Here is a 13,848-nt window from a genome sequence, read left to right on the forward strand (position 1 = left end):
CTAAATCACTCTTTCTCATTCCCTTTATCCCTTTTCTTGGAGTGTATAGCCTCAAATTTGAAAACATGGACAGAGAAGATAGAGACTATGAGGAGGAAGAAAACATCGACAGTGACAGTTCAACAGATAGACCTAGGAATTAGAGAAAACCGCACAAGGGAGGCAGGATTATCATGGAGGAGCCATCAAACCTCAGAGAATTGTAGGCCTCGCAGTTAGTTGTCACTTGTTTCAGACATCTAGGGTGCTATGAGTTTTGTGAGCATGTAGAGAGAGTTCAACACCACCCTGAGCTCACCAGACGTTTTGTAACTCATCTTTAGGATAACAATGGTGACACTTGCTAGAGTGACATTCACAGTCTCACCTTCCATTATTGTGGATGCCACTGAGATTCCAAATGTAGGGGAGAATTGGTACAAGGAATAGGACCTGGATGAACATTATTATGAGCCTTATATCAAACCCATGTACAAAAATGAGGTGAAAATAATTTTTCCTTTCAGATTCCTTAAGGACAAGTATGCCCCCATGATGAAAATCATCATAGATTATTTCACTTATGAGGGCAGATTTTCCAGGCTGTACGCCTATCACATCAGGGTTCTCGTGAATTTTACCAGGGTGAGGATGTTAAACCTCCCTTATTTCTTGTTCATTAATATTGAGAGGATGGCCCATTTTGTGCAAAGGAAGCCATACCCTCTGCAGATGAGCAGTCTCTATCATTATTCCCTGATCAGGATGATTGTGCATCATCATCTTAGCCTCATCAACATCTCTTGGGAGACATTTATTTGTCATGACATCTTCAGGGGTCCTCAAATTCCTCCACCAGTGTCTCAAGAAGCAGGGGGACCTTCTAGCAGTGCTCAGGTGAAAAAAGATGAGGAGGCCAAAGAGACTAGGCTACTGAGGTGCCCAGGACTTACATGACATATCAGAGGGGCACAAGGAGGTTGTTTGCAGCTGATAGACAAGTGTTTACTCCACAAGATGTGGAAGGGACCTTGCCTTCTTCATCAACCCATAGGAAAATGCTTGCTCCACGGGATGTGGAAGTGACCTTGCCTTCTTCATCAACACAACATGTATAGGTGCAGCAACTGAACAAAGGGAAGGAAAAGATGTCAGAGGAAAGTTTTGATGATGAGGAGAAAGAAAGAGACTTTGATTTGACAGAGCATGATGAGCCGGAGCAGCGTTATACTCATCATGGCATGGAAATAATTGACTTAGAGGCTCAGGATGAAGAAATAATAAAGGACATCATCATACAGGAAAAGGAGGCTCAAGTCCAAGCTTTGATGGACAATTTGGAGAGGGCCAAGTATGTCATCACATATTTGGAACAAGAAAACAAGATGTTGAGTGACAAGTAGGTCCTCATGGAGCTGGAACTTCTTAAGGTAAAATGACAAAGTGACAAAGAGGCACAAGTCACTTTGACTCCTATTGAGAAGGAAATTGAAGATGATAGAGAGACATTGATTGAGAGAGTAAATTTTCACCAAGAGAAGCTGTTGGAAAAGGCCAATAGGGATAATCAGATGATTAGGCACATGGCCTACCATTACAAGACTTGAAACAAAATTTGCAACATGAGGGTCAAAAAGATGAAAGCTAGGCTAAGGCGAGCTCTATAAGGAAAAAAAGGAGGAGGATAGGCTTAGGATGCTTGCTGAAGCTTCCTTGGCTCATTAGGATACTTGATGATGGTGCTTCTCACCAATTTTGGTCAAGTTTGGAAGATTTTTTGTCATTTGCAAATTTTGAAATTTTAAACACATAAAATCAGGCTCAACACTAGGGTCACCCAATGCACAAATGGTTTGCATTTTTGGATTCAGAGTGATGAGTACATGCACCCTATGGATTTGCGAAGCTTTTGGGGTACAACTGGTCCCTTAAAAGGTCAAAAACCACCCTAAAAATGACCTTTCTGCCAATTTTTGACACACAAACGCAGTCTTGGGAGAATCAAGTTTTGTGGGGTAAAATTAGCTTCAAATGAAGAATGTCCAGGTGTTTTGGAAATTAGACTTGAATACCTTTACAATGCGCTATCATGAGTTCAATTTGGATGCCAGTAAGGCCTCCAAAAGGAACCTGAAACTGGCGCTGCATGTTGGGCCAGTGGTGTTGCGTGTAGGGCAAATTTGCACAGGATGGCTACTTTTCCATTTTTTTACTATGTTGATGGATTTTCTCTCATAGAGGATTTTTTACAATTGTAAATGATGACTTGGCATGTAAATATGATGGATAATTAGTAGTAGAGGGTAGATTCATTGCATTAAAAGTCAATTTGAGCTCAAATGAATCAGTTTTTCACTTTTTGAGGCAAGTTGTTAAGATGCTTATATTCTTGTTTCTTGTTTAGTGTTGGTTAGATTAGCTCATCATCTTAGGGATTCAACCCCTAAGAATGGGAGGAGGTTAAAAACAAAGCCTATATCTTCTTCTTCTTTCTCATTGTAAAGGGTTGGACTCAGCTGGATGCTTAGACCTTGATTGTACATCATTTTTTAGCAGTTTAGCAGGAGATTAATAAGAATTGCAGCTATTTTTATGGGATCCATGTGGTATGGAGCTTTAGTACAGTTTCTTCTCTTGTGATCATATGTTAGTATGTTTTGTGTATTTTTTTAATCATTTCATTTCTTCTTAGTGAATGTTTTCAAGTTGATATGAAGAATTCATTTCATCACTGCTTTGCCTTGGGAAAATATTCACCATTATATGTTTTCTATAGTTTGGGAAGGATCCATGACAATCACATGCTATTCCTAGCTTCTCACCAGTCTTAAACACTTCACCCATCAAAGCCCTTGAGTGCTAAAACTTATGCCTACCTTACCCCATTGAACACCCTGCAATTTTGACCTAATTCCCTAGCCCTAAACTGTCCAACTCCTCTTGATCCAGAAAAACCCCTTCAAAATCCAATCAAAACTTCGTGCTACTATACCTAGCCTAAAATACTTTTCCTGATCCAGTCATCTTGGCTGAGATCCTTACAGAGAGATCCCTCTCCCGTCGTAGTGGGCTTAGCTACTTGGCTAAGCATGGTTTGTGGTTACCCTGGCATTGCCTTTCTTCAGCTTGAGGTTCAATCCAGGTGATAACATAGTAGTGACCATACTGGGGAATGAAAGGCTACTCACCCCAGTAGTATTTTTCATTTGAATTCTTAAGCTTATGGATGATGAGTTTTAGAATTTACTAGGCTGAATTGGAAAGTTGTAAAGCAATATATAAAACTTCAAAATTTGAGCACACTGGCTTCGAGAAAGTACACTAGGGCCAATCGAGATCCAAACCCTGCCCCAGTAGTGGATAATCCTAGCCTGATTTCGAGAAGACCCAAAAGACAAGAAAGTTCAGTCAGTCCATCACCTTCAATAAAAGCAGATTCCTACCTCGATGAGTGGTTGTTTTTAGAAGACCTTCCCTTTGATCTATCGTTTGACCTTTCCCTATTCAGAACCAGGTCTCAAAGTGCACTTGACGACATAGTTCTAGATATAGAGTTTATTGCAGATCTCCAAGTCCAAAAGGAAAACTAGTCAATTGATGAGTATATTCTAAATTCCCCTCAATCATCCTTTACTACTGCTAAGATCCCCAATCTTTCTGAACCAGTGTCCACTACCCTTAGTTCACCATTATTCCCTTCAACCTATGAATTTCATTCCCCACCTCCATTTATATCTTCACTTCCCTATCAACCTATAATTCCCCATCAATCACCTATTACTCCCAGTTCTCCATCAACTACTGCATAATCTCCTAGTACCCTAATCCTTGCTTTAAATCCACCTCCCCCACCTCGAGCTATGGCTCCCCGGTATGCACCCCTTGTTTTAGCTCAGAATATTGGTGCCATGCCCACTGATTATCAAACCAAAATACCTTTCTTTTATGCCACTCAAACCATTATAACTCAGTAACATGTAGATAAAATGAATGATTTCTTTGACCTCCATGAAGTAGAGATTGAAGATGTGACAATGAGATTGTTTGTACAAAGCTTTGGAGGTGAAGTTCAAAAATGGTTCAGAGCTTTACAAGTAGCTTCTATCAATACTTTACCAATCCTCCATAGCTAGCTCCTGGATTGGTGGGAGGTGAAGAAGAATTGACTTCAGTTTTTGTCCGAGTATGAGAAAATCAAAAGAATTGTCAGCATGAGTGTGCAAGACTATTGTGTGAGGTTTAATGTAGTATACAATGCTATTCCTACCAACATTAAACCACCGGAGGGATTGGCTTTTCTCAAGTGTCCGGATGCTTTTGATGCTGATATGGAATATCAGTTGCGGGAATGTGATCCTACCACACTAGAAGACATGCAAAAGAATGTTGTGAGAGTAGAAGCGAACTTGCTGGCCAAAAGAGCAAGAATGAGATCTGAGAAAAGAGTGACCATGAAAGAAGAAGCATATACTTTGGATGTAAAGATGGATACATTGATTCAAACAATGGAGAGGATCGTTGACCGGTTATCCATCATAGATAGACCTGAACCACCAATCCGGAATCCAAATTTTAGAGGATAGCAGCAGCCCCAATTCCGAATCAAGAAGAGAGAACAAAAGGCACCAGAGCAACCAGCGCAACAATAGCAGATCAGAACTCCCTTACAACAAAACTATGTTCAAGGAATGGAAGAAGAAGATGAGGAAGATCTGGTAATTGAAACAAATCACTTTTTCACTACTGATGGTATGCCTATATTTCTGACCAAAGATGAAGAATATGTAGAAGTTCCAGACATTCAAAGGGATGAGGATTACATCTTAGCAAATGATGTGGTTTTGGAGGCTGAATCTGATGATTATCAACGTGGTTATATGAATGCTTTGACTACACAGAAGAGGAAGTACTTTTTGAGGAGCAGAGATGTAACGGTCAATTCCATTCAGAAAATAAAAGATGTACAAGCAAAGAATGATTCCTCAAACACTCAGAAGAAAGGGAAAGAGCTTGCTGATCCGAGTCCCAACAGGGTACCATCAACAAGTATCACTGCAAATGAGAAGAAAAATCAGAAAAAAGATAGTGCAATGAAAGAGCAAGCAGATAAGAAGGACATTGGTGTCAAAGAGGTAAAAAAAATTTCATCCTTCAATTTAGAAAGTGAAATTGCTAAATTAAAAGTGCCCACTCCTTTGACTTAGCTTGTTAAGAATAGCAATTATAAACACCACGTATCTAGAATATTGCAAATATATCCTTTATCAGACATGGTGAATGTAGAGGATGATCATCCTGAACTCATTTTTGGTCCAGCCATAGAAGGTTAGCCTGAAGATAGCAAAGTCCCTCCCTTTTATCTGAGTATTAGACTGCATGAGTATATTCTCTATAATGCTATGTTAGATTTTGGAGCTTCCCACAATTTGATGCCCAAAGACATTATTGAAAATTTGGGCCTGGATATCACCTCGAAATATCATGATTTGTACTCCTTTGACTCTGGTAGAGTTTGTTGCATTAGTCTCATCAAAGATTTGGTGGTTTCTTTAGATCAAATCCCAACCAAAAATGTCATGATGGATGTGGTAGTTGCTGATATATCACCTCAATTTGGTATGCTCTTATCTAGATCAGGGGGTGCTAAACTCAAAGGCACTTTACAACTTGACGTCTCTTATGCTACCATCCCTATTTTTGGTCAATTGAGGAAGTTGTGCCAGGAAAAGAAAATGAAGTATATGATCACTAGTAAAGAGAAGTCTGCGAATCATCCAATAAATGATGTACATACTAATTTAGAGTCCTTTGTTTTGTACTCTGATAGCGGATTGAATGATGTAGATATTCATCTTGTAGAATTGGATGATGTACCAAAAATTTCCAAGAATTTTAGACCAGTTCTTAATCAAGAAAAGGAAAAAGTAGCAATTTCTTCTGAGCAGCCTACATAGCAGCAAAAGGTCAGTGAAGAGTAGAAAAATGAAGTAATCAGCAAAGGTAAGGTTGAGAATGAAACAAAATTCTAGCATCTAGAAGATGAAGCCGGCCTTTGGAGCATGGACTTCGATGGTGCTACGGGTAAGGATAGTGCTGATATTGGAATTTGGATTCGAAGCCATGCTTTCTAGCCTACCAAAGTCCCAAGTAATGTTAGAGTATGTTCATACAAGCTAGAAGTTGATTGCTCTAATAATGAAGCGGAGTATGAGGCTTTGATTACAAGTCTTAAAATTTTTAAGCAACTAGATGCGAAAAGGATTTTTGTTTATGGTGATTTAGAGCTAGTGATTAAACAAGTAAAAGGAGAATATCAAGAAAAACATCTGTGGATGAGAGCCTACAAAAATGTAGTTCTGGATATTTTGAGGATGTTTCCAGAATATACCTTGACAACAGTACCTCAGACTCAAAACATCATTGCAGATTCACTCGCCACTGCGGCCAGCAATTTGAAGATTCCAATGAATTCTAGCAACAAATTTGAAATTCATGTCAAACATAGGCCTGTTGTTCTTGATAATTTGAGGTATTGGCAAGTTTTTTGGGATGACAATGAAATTAATGCCTTTTTGCAGAATGAAGGAAAGTTTAAGAATGCTTCCATTGATGATGTTTGTGATTCCGATGAACAAGATATTGAGGTAAATCAGATGGAGGTTTTACAACTGAAGGATAATATTATTCCTAGAGGTCTCATACCTTTAGAGGAGATTTTTGATCAGGATGATGTGGCAAGAAAACCGACCTTGGTTCCTACGAACAAAGGAGTTGAAGATGTAAATCTTGGGACAGTTGAGCAGCCCAAGTTTGTAAAGTTATCAAAAGCATTGTCTCTAGAAGTAAACACTAAGTATGTTAGATTACTTTCTGAATTTTCTGATGTTTTTGCATGGGATTATTCAGATTTGAAAGTGTATGACAAGGATATCGTTCAGCATACTATTCCTATCAAGCCAGATCAAAAACCTTTTAGACATAAGTTGAGAAGAATCAATCCAAAGCTATTGCCATCCATCGAGAAATAGGTAAATAGATTGTTTAAAGCTGACATAATTGTTCCAATTATATTTTCTAATTGGATTTCAAATTTGGTCCCAGTATGAAAGAAGATCGGAGAAATAAGGTTGTGCATAGATTTCCGGAACCTTAACAAAGTGTCCTTAAATGATAATTACCCTCTTTCTAAGATGGAACATATTCTGCAAAGAGTAGTTGGAGCATCACGGATGTCACTACTAGATGGCTACTCAAGCTATAATCAGATCTTGGTGCATGAAAGAGACCAAGACAAAACTACCTTCACAACACCTTGGGGAACTTTCCAATATGCCAAAATTCCATTTGGGTTGAAGAATGCCGGAGCCACTTTTCAACAGATGATGGACATAGATTTTGCTAATGAGAAAGATGTTTTCTTGGTAGTTTATTTAGATGATTTGACAGTGTTTTCTGGTTCTGATGATGAGCATTTTCACCACTTAAGGATTGTCTTTCAGAAATGTAGGAAGTTCGAGATTTCTCTAAACCCAGAAAAAAGTCTTTTTGGCATGGATGAAGGTAAAATCCTTGGTCATATAATTTCTAAAGATGGTATTCGCATTGATCCTTAAAGGGTGGAGGCAATCCAACATATAGACATTCCTCACAGCAAAATGGAGATTCAGGCTTTCAATGGTAAGATGAATTTCTTACATAGATTTATACTAAATTTGGCTGAGCATTTATGTGAAATAGCTAATATGTTGAACAAGGATAGCACTGTGAAATGGACCGAGGATGCCATGAAATCGTTCAACTTGGTAAAGTTTTCTTTAACCACAACCCCAGTCTTGATCAGTCCTAATTATACTCATGATTTTATTATATTTTCATTTGCGTCTGAGCACACCATGGCTATAGTGTTGATGTAAAAGAGGGATTAGGTGGAGCAACCTATTTCTTTTTTCAGGAGGACTATTCGAGATGTTGCCTTGGCGTTACAATATCATTGAAAAACAAGCGCTAGCTCTTATAAAAGAATTTAAGGATTTCAGAGTATACATTCTAAATTCAAATACAATAGCATATGTTCCTAACGCAGCCATCAAGGATGTTCTCATGAAAAGTGATCCGGAGGGGAGAAGAGGTAAGTGGATAACAACGGTATTGGAGTATGATCTTGAGATTAAGCCTACCAAACTGATCAAAGGACAAGGCTTGGAAAAACTAATGGCTGAATCAAATTTGCATTCTCTAGACATAAATCTCATTGCAGCAATGTCAGAGGATGAAGATGGTGGCTCAATCATTCATGTATCAAAAATGTTTCTCAAATCACCTTGGTATTCTGATATAGTTTATGTTCTTCAACATCTTTTGCCACCTCCTGGAATGTCAAGAAGTAAAGGTAGATCACTAAAATTAAAGTCTGCAAAATTGTGCATTTTAAATAATGCTCTCTATTGGAAATATCTGGGAGGAATTCTTCTTAATTGTTTGGTTGAAGATGAAGCTCAACAGGTAATGAATGATTTTCATAGAGGTGATTGTGGCGGTTATTTGTTTTGAAAAACAACAACTAACAAAGTGTTTATAGTAGGATATTATTGGCCAACTTTGTTTTCAGATTTATATAAGACAATTATGGGTTGCCATGGATGCCAAGTTTTTCAAGGAAAAAGGAAGCTGCTTCCTCTTCCTTTGAATCCAGTTGAAATAAATGCACCTTTCCAGTAGTGGGGACTTGATTTAATAGGAGAAATCCATCCCACATCATCAACAACACAGATGGATTTTGACGGCTACTGATTACTTCACCAAGTGGATTGAGGCCATTCCGACAAGGCAAGCCATGGACACGGTAATTATCCAATTTTTAGAATCCAATATCTTGTCTCATTTTGGTTGCCCACACAAGATTATAATAGATAATGTAGTAGCATTTAAGTCCAAGAAGATGATGGAGTTTTGCAACAAGTACAATACCACATTAGGTCATTCAACTGCATACTACCCATAGGGCAATGGATTGGCTGAGTCATCAAATAAATCCTTGGTGAATATTATCAAGAAAATGTTGGAGGCAAACAAAAAAAAAATGGCATCGAAAGCTTGTTAATGCCTTGTGGTCTGACAGAGTGAGCAGCAAGAAATCAATAGGTATGTCACCTTTTGAGTTGGTTTATGGTACTGATACAATATTTCCTACATCACTTGCAGTCCCAATCATGAGATTATTACAGGAATTTGGCAGTGAAGAGGATGATATTCAGTGCAGAATTAATCAAATGATTCACCTTTAGAAAATAAGGGAAGAGGTTTCCCAAAACAATTTCCAGTTGCAAGAGAAGATAAAGAAAATTTATGACCGCAAAACCAAAGCATAAAAGTTTTAGCTGGAAGATGGAGTGTTGCAGTGGGATGCATGGAACGAGGAAAAGGGAAAGCATGGTAAGTTTGAAAATTTATGGAAAGGACCATATAAAATCTCAGCTTATTGAGGACAAAATGCATTTTTGTTAAAAGAAATGGATGGTCAAGAATGTTTAGGAGGGCTAGTGAATGGTAGGCTCCTGAAACACTACTACTCTTGAGGCTATTACCTGAAGTTACTTCACCTTCATTGTATATACTAGTTTGCTTTTCCTTGCAAGGTTTCAAGTACACGGTCAACTGAGCTAGGGGCCCAAAGTGAAGGCTATCAAGTTTGAATGATTTGTGTCAGGTTTGGTCAATTTGGTTTATAGTCAAGTTAGAATCAGTTGTGAGTTAGTTTTCAGTTTGTATTGAGTCATTTTTCACTTTTTTGTTTCTTTGACCGTATTACCCAATGGATGAGGCACTTGGTCTACAATGTTCTTGACACCTCCAAGGAGCTGCCATCCCCAATAAGGCCAATGTTAGTGTCAGTATCAGCATACTTCCATTAGGGATCAAATTTTCTCTTTGCATTTTCATTTTGGGGGGTCCCATACTGAAATTTTTACACCATTTCATTAGGTCATGTCAAAATGATCTACTGATGGTTGTCTTCTCTTCAGAAAATCTAATTTCTCCCTCATAGAGTATACTTGTTGACCCTTCTTTAGGTTGTCTTCAGTTATGGTTTCATGGTCAATTTTCAATCATGCTTTCATTAGGTCATAGGGCATGTTTTCATTAGGTCTTAGGGTTTCATTACCAAGGTCAAGAGCATGATTTAAAAGTGTAAATAAAGGGCAATAAGGGTATGACAATGATAAATAAGTCAAGCATGATGGCTTGTAGGTCATAGTCACTATATAATTATCTTTTAAACTAATGTAATTTTCACCTCAAAAACATGTTTTTGAGGTGAAAACAGATTATTTTGAGTTAATTCGTTTTTTTTATGTAATTTTAAGTCACTTTATGTAATAAATGATCCCAACTACACCAAAGCATCTCTCCTTGCTGCAAGACAAAGAAACATTGCAAAAATCAGTTCAAGTTGAGCATTATCCACCTGAAAAGAAACAAAGAAGAAAAGGCATTAAAAACAGAGTTTTGAAGAAGGTCAAGAAACATTAGAAAGTGGGTTTTTCAAGTGAAAAATCAAAATTTACTCCTATATAAGGTCTCACATTTCATTTTCAAGTTCATCATTCTCATTTGGCAAGCAAGGAGTCAAAAAGTGAGGAGAAGAGGAAAGGTTGAGTGAGTTTTGGGCAAAGGAGAAGTGGCGTTGCGCTTTTGGAGGGTGGCGCTATGCATTTGGAGCAGTGGTGAAGTGGCATTGCACTTCAACAGTCTGCTGCTACGTGTTTCAAGAAGGAGGGTTAGCACTGCGTGTTAAGAGGTTGGCGCTGTGCGTCTGGGCCCGGCGTTGTGCGTCTGGAGATTTCCACAGTGTAAATTTACACTACGCTACGCTTCTAGAGGTGGCACTGTGTGTTTGTGGGTTGGCGATGTGCGTTGAGCATAAGGGCCAGAAAGGCCTCAAAATTCATAAAAAATTCAAGATTTCCCTCCTTCCCTTCATACAAGTAAGTTTTCCTCCCATATTACATTGTTGGTTTGCAATCAAACTTTTAAACATAATTCCCCATGGCAAGTGTGAATCCCTAAATTCTCCATTGGTTATGCCTAAACCCTAAACCCCAATGATTCCTCCTATCACTAAAACTCTAAACTCTTTCCCTATATCATTTCATATGTTATGAAACCAGCTCAAAAAAAGATAGAAAAGATAGATCAACGCCTAAGAATTCAGCCTCTTCGAGGGGGAAAACTCCTTTATATTACACAAAAAATGATTCAAATGACAAAACCTCCTTTCTATATATAGGATTCTAAGGAGTCACAATATAACCCAGCCGACCTAACAATAATAATATAAAGGCACAAAAATAACAATAGAGGGATTCTATGGGGCACAGTAATAACAATATCGGGACAGCAATATTAATAAGCGATACAACTATAATAGTAATGGGGTAATCACTAGTATTATAGGGACCTAACATGCCCCTCTCCTTCAAAAAAGTGTTGTCCTCAACACTTGAGTAGTTCTGGATGCTTTTGCATAAAATTCTCATCTTCCCATGTTGAATCTTCAGCAGATAAGTTCTTCCACTTGATGAGATACTCTGAAATTGATCGATTTCGTAGCCGTCGAGTTCTTGTTTCTGTGACTGCTTCTGGTTCCAATATAATTTTTCCTTCCTCATCAAGTTCTGGCAATATTGTTTGAACTGGGAGCTAGTCGCCTATAACCTTCTTTAAACATGAAACATGGAAAACTGGGTGCACTCAAGAAGCTGCAGGAAGCTCCAATTTGTATGCCATAGTACCAATCTTTTGCAACACCTTGTACAGACCATAATAATTTGGTGATAATTTATTATCCTTCTTAGCTTGCTTGAGGGACATTTGTTTATATGGTTGTAGCCGTAGGAATACCCAATCACCTACATCAAAACTTCTTTCGCTGCGATGTTGATCTGCTTGTTGTTTCATTCTATTCTATGCCAACATGAGGTTATCCTTTAAGAGTTGGAGGACTTGTTGTTGATGCTCGATGTGATGTTCCACTGCTTGAACCTTAGAATTTTCTCTTAAATATGATGTGATGGATGGTGGCTGATATCCATAAAGTGCCATAAATGGGGTCATTTTTGTTGATGTATGGAAGGATGTGTTATACCAGCATTCAGCCAGAGGCAACCCTTTGACCCATTGTGTTTGTTTATCAGATACAAAGCAATGAAGATATCCTTCCAAACATTTGTTTACTATCTCAGTTTTCCCATCAGATTGAGGATGATAAGATGAGCTATGAGCTAACTGAATACTGAGACAAGAAAATAATTTTGTCCAAAAATATCCAGTGAAAATGGGATCCCTGTCACCTACAATAATCTTTGGGTTTCCATGTAGCTTTTGAATTGTTTCCATAAATGCAGTAGAAACTGTACTGGCTTTAAATGGATGTGATAATGCACAAAAGTGTGCATACTTGGTAAGTCTATCAACTACCACCATGATGACACTCTTTCCCTAAGACTTGGGTAAACTTGTGATAAAATCCATTGAAACCTCCTCCCAACGTTGGTTTGGAATCGATAAAGGTTGTAATAGACCCAGGGTCTTAATTGTTTCAACTTTATTTTGTTGACAAACCAAACATTCCGCCACAAACTTTTGAATATCCGATTTAAGGCCATCCCAAAAAAATTCCTTCTTAACCCTGTGGTAAGTTTTTAAAAATCCTGAGTGCCCTCCTAAGGGAGAAGTGTGAAATTCCATAAGAATATTTTGATTGAGTTGAGAATTCTTACAGAGGTATAAGCGATCTTTGTACCATAATGAATCATTTTGCTAGCTAAATGTATCAGATGTACTGGAATCTTGTTGTAACTTTTGAATAAGTGCCCACACTTCTTCATCATTCTTCCATTCCTCCCTTGCTTCGTTTATCCAATCTGGTTGGATAATAGAAATGGCGCACAACAATGCTTCCACATCCTTGTACTTTCTTGAGAGTGCATCTGCCACCACATTTTTCTTCCCTTTTTTGTAGATGATTTCAAAGTCATAACCCAACATCTTTGTGAACCACTTTTGTTGCTCTTCAGAGGATAATCTTTGTTCTAAAAAGTATTTAAGACTTTCATGATCTGTTTTTACCTTGAAGTGTCTTCCCATTAGGTAGGGTCGCCATTTCTTAAGTGCATGTAGTATTACCAACATTTACTTTTCATAAATAGCTTTGTGTAAAATCTTTCCCTTGATTGGACGACTTTCAAAAGCAATGGGTCTTTCATCTTGCATTAAAACAAAACCAATTCCATTTCCTGAAGCATCACATTCCACAATAAATGTTTTTGTAAAGTCTAGTGTAGCTAAGACCGGTGCTTGGCATATTTAAGATGTTCAAATGCCTTTGTTGCTTCTGGAGTCCATGAAAATGCATGTTTCTTCAACAATGTTGTTAGAGGTGCTGCTATTCTCCCATAATTCTTAACAAACTTGTGATAATACCCTGTCAACTCGAGAAATCCTTGCAGATGATTTATGGATGTGGGGATTTTCCATTCCTTAATGGCTTTAATTTTTCTAGGGTCTACATTAACTCCTTCATGAGATACAATATGACCCAGATATTCCACCTCTTCTACTCCAAAGAAACATTTGGATCTTTTTGGATATAATTGTTTCTCCTCCAATAGTTGTAGCACCCTAACAACATGTTCAACATGATCCTTCCAAGACTTGCTGTAGATTAGTATATCATCAAAAAATACTAACACAAATTTTCTAAGGAAGGGTTTGAAAATGGAATTCATCAAACCTTGAAATGTAGAGGATGCATTGGTAAGGCCAAAAGGCATGACCAAAAATTCATAATGACCCTCATGAGTTCTAAAT

This window comes from Pinus tabuliformis, chromosome X, assembly GCF_031772625.1.
Source record: "Pinus tabuliformis cultivar Carrire ecotype Pingquan chromosome X, CPIR1, whole genome shotgun sequence".
Classification (NCBI taxonomy): domain Eukaryota; kingdom Viridiplantae; phylum Streptophyta; class Pinopsida; order Pinales; family Pinaceae; genus Pinus; species Pinus tabuliformis.